Source organism: Armigeres subalbatus, unplaced genomic scaffold (assembly GCF_024139115.2).
Source record: "Armigeres subalbatus isolate Guangzhou_Male unplaced genomic scaffold, GZ_Asu_2 Contig62, whole genome shotgun sequence".
Classification (NCBI taxonomy): Eukaryota; Metazoa; Arthropoda; class Insecta; order Diptera; family Culicidae; genus Armigeres; species Armigeres subalbatus.
Window position 1 is genome coordinate 42,490 of NW_026943391.1, and position 4,487 is coordinate 46,976.

Consider the following 4,487-nt stretch of genomic DNA (forward strand, 5'->3'; position numbering starts at 1 on the left):
ACCATCCACCCAATGTGCACTTTATCTCTGTTCGGGTTTTACGCGCTACGTTCGTAGAGAGTATCGTTGGTGGCAAACATTAACTTCGCAGTGGGCAGGGGCTGGTTGAGTCATTTGAATGGGTAGCCACCGTTTCAAAAGTTTGTTGGAAATTAGGGGCAGATCAAATTTAAAACTAATCGTTGTTTTTTTTTATATAATTGAAACTTTTCTGGCATGATATTTTACATTTAACGACCGGAATGTCTGAAATAATCTTGCAAAACTATCTCTGCAACCAATCAAAATATAGGTTGGAAACTCTGTAAGAGGTTACAATTCCGATTCAGCGAGCAGTTAAGGCTCAAAGCTCTTAACTTTTAGTCTTATGCTTAGCCTGCCACCATGGATGGACCTCATACAACCTTGGGCGCTGACACATGCCGTTCTGCCGCTTCGGTAGGTATGTGTGCTTTCCATCCCCTCTGTTTCCTGTACTGACACGCGATATCGATACAAGCTTTCGCTAACGGATTGGCCATACAAGGTTCGTAAAAGCCTGCGTATGCGTGCATACTAGTTTAAATCAGCCAGAAAGGTAGAAACGAGTATCGATCGATGTTCGCTCCATTGTTGGAAGTTACATTCCGTTGAGTTGGGGGTCTTCATTATCCTGGAAGAAGAAGACATGGATATGCCACTCCGGAGATATGCCAATTCGGGGAGCACCTTCGAGGGGGGAAAAATTTCACTGCCATTGATCCCTTCAATATCAACCAAATAATTACAATTTTCATCAATGTATGGCTTTTGCTGTAACCAGCTATCCCAAAGGTTCTTCTTTCTTCGTTATCACCTCGAGGTACAAAAAATGTTTGAATTACCATTTTCTTTATTAACAGGATTAGGTAAAAGAAATCTTCTTAATTTAACGAAGGCAGATTTACATGGATAATAATCCTGGCTTCTTGCAGGAACGACGATAGAGAGAAATATTTGATTAAAATGCCAACATTGATCTCCAATCATTATGGATGTAAGGAGTATAAATGAAAAAAAACTGTTAATGTATCGTCGTTCGTCAGTTTATCTTTTTTCTTTTTTATATTCCCAACTTGTGTAATTGGCTTGACATCAGCTCCGACGTCCGCCAGAAGAAACAGCTTTTTGATTGAGGAAAAACATTGTATGTGACATATCAAAACTTCTGGTTCCTGGGGGCTACAATAAGATATTTGGCTAAAGTAGCCATTCAATTGAACCAGCTTCATTTGATATAGTGCGAGGATTGATGAATAGATCATTCTTGACCGAAAATGTTGATGATGGATGACTTACCTAACGAGATCGAATATATCATTTCCTCCGTATAGGTTATTTGGTCAAAAATGCGAGAGAGAAGGCCAGTTGGCCAAATGGTTCATATACGCAGCCGAGAATGTCGTTTTCCTGGCAGAGACAGTTTTTTGAAAAAAAATTTGTTTCCGGAAAAATGTTCAGAAACCAACACCACAACCCCCCCCTCCCCACCAGACCAATTTCCTCACATGCCACTGATCCGGTCATATGACTTGTTCGGCCACAGCGAAATTTTCTGGCCAAGTGATTCAGTACATGTTAAAGCACAATTTCCGGCCGTATGACGACTGGGGGCAAAAGTCATATAGTTTGCTTCTGCCACACCTCTTTTCGGCCGATTGAGATAATTAAGTAATCTTCGGAAGAATATCCTATCCACAGCCAAGTCCTGGAAACCGTGTGTGCCCACAAGGGAGAAGAGTGAATTGAGATCCGAAATGTGGGACGTCTACCGCCCTTTTTTCGGTCAAATTGCTTCTTTCTTTCTTTCGGGAAAAAACTTTATGATATATATGAACTATTCGACCAACTGACATTTCGTGGCCGAAATGACAACCTTCTGGGGTATGAGCTCAGAGGTCTAGTGTGACTCAAGCAATTTCGCCTGAAAATCGAAGGAAGTCGTGGATTCAATCTCAGGCCTGTACTTAGGAATCGGGCGAAACAGAGACGTTATTGATCATGACAAGCTCTCCAAGCTAACCAGCTGTTTTTAAAACAGGTTTCAATAAAGCCTTCACAAAGCTCGTTACGTTGCTCTGTTGAAAATCATCTGTCAACCATTCTTTGTCGATCCATACTGGAACCTCCTTTTAGGCGTTATGGGCCCTGTCAATGAAAGAAGGATATAGTTCCGAGCTTCTATGCTTTATCTGGATGCAAGGGAGGATTCGTCCGCTTGAAGAAAGAATTCTCGGCTGTTACACTGATGGAGCTAGGCTAAAATGGTATAAAGTAACGACAAGAAAGGAAGCGTTATCGGTGAGATCTATTCCGGACGAATGTTTATAAGTAGACCGTGAGAAAGAAATCAGCTTGGAGCATCGTGGTAGGCCCTAGAAGATACATTCGCGAAACGTTCTGTGACCACATAAAACCTCTTTTGAGAAAGCAGCTTGCAAGTTTCCAGGAATGAAGGAGGAACATCTATGCAGCTTATTTTGTAGTGTTTGATGACATAGTCCAGCAAGGGAAGTCTGCAGGTGCCAGCTGGAAGAAAATGACTTAGTTTCACAGCTATTTCTAACATTACCAGACAGCTTATTAGAAGTTAGAAGTCAGGGGAATAAATACATGACTTCTGCCCATGGAACAAATCGGATGCAAAATGCTCATTCTGCTGTTGAAAAATCGAAAAGAAGTTGCTTTCAATGGGAAGATCCGAAGCGAAGGCGGCACCAAGAGAGCAGAAGCATCTTTGTTTTGTAGGTGGACGCAGGATGTAGTGACCACCTTAAGTTAATAAAGAAAAATTAAGTCATCGCAAAAATCTGGAAGAATCTGGTTTTTGTGTTCAAAGTTGCCTACAATAAGGTGCATCTTTTGATCGGCAAATCGTCTTCCGGAGTAGCTGACAGGGATTGTCAAATAATAAGAATGTGAATTTCGTATGAAGGACGTAAAATCATTCCAGAGTTGAGGGGTAATTTGTTTTCGGTCAAGAAAACCTTTCTCAAGCTGGAAATTATATTCTGTTCACTGGCCGAGGCCGAATCGAGCAGATGCGGAATTGAAGCATAAGGATGAAGTTGTTGATGCGGCTTTATTTAATAGGTACTAATTGTATCAATTAGAGCTGGAAGGAGATCTAAGTTGGTCAAGCTAATGCTTAACGTCGACACGATGGATGCAAGCTGGTTGTGCATTGGTCGTATGGCACGTGTCAGTCAAACAAAAAGATGGAAAATATTGTCAAGCATAAATGGTATCAGAAGCGGCCATGGCGGCGACGTATATCCACACAATCGGATTCCTACAGGTGCACATAGACATTACAGACCCACCATTAAACTTAGAATTTTCTTCGGACGCAAGACCATGTCTTGGATCTCTAAACTCAACCATACAAAAGAAATTGATCCAAGAGCCAGCGGAAAAAACCGTTATGTGATTGGGTGGCCGCGGCACAGGCCAATCGATTATGGGATAGGATTCAACAAGGTGAAGGCTGCTATTGGCCGAAATGCCACTAGGGCTGAATATGTTGTTTACCGAATATACCATTTGTTGCGTACAGTACCATATTAGGGCCGAATAGTCATTTGGCTACGATAGGTCGGTTTGGCCGGAAATGGTCGTTTGGCTGAGAATGGTCGTTTGGCCGAAATGGTCGTTTGGCCGAACTGGTCACCATTGAATCCGGCCGTTTGCAGAACTGGACAATGTTTGGCCGAAAGGGTCATTTGGCCGAAAGGGTCATTAGGCTGAAGGTTTAATTCGGCTGAAAGCGGTCATTTTGGTCCGTAAGGGTCAGTTTGACTCAAAAGCGGGTCATTTGGCTGAAATGCTCTGATTTAACCAAAAAGTGGTCAATCCCAAGTAGCACACGCAACACATCTTCCAAGAAGCAACCTTTGTTTCTATTCAGTTTCATTAAAGGCATTGAAAAAACATTAAAGCACGAAAAAGTTGCAGCAAGATGTCAAGAACGTTCGAGCTAGGATCAATGTTTCATTAATATTGCAATGCAGTACGTGTTTGACATTTGGAAAACAAACAACCAAAGAATACTTCGTAATTCTTTATGTTGCAAACACGAAACAAAATCATCAAGTTGCATATTTTTACCATGTAACTCTCAATGCGTCTTCCGAAATTTATTTGTTTGTGCCAATTAGGTTGCAGAGAAGCTGAGTGTGTCTTCATGTTTAATTTAGCATGGTTCAAACGCTTTAACAACTCACATTTTTCCTGGGTGATGGTGCAAGCAAGGCAACAGAAAACCTGAGTACAAAACTTCATGATCGGGTATGGTTTTTAGTGGCGAGTCAACATGCAGTCCCTTCTGGAAGTGTTGAATGATGCTGTTGTGGTAGAGTGAAGTTGACTATCAATCACAAGATCCAGTTAATCGAATCCAGTTTATATTTTTATTTTATTTTTTCCGCTGTAGTATTTGCCAACATTATTGTAATTCTGCATTGCAATCG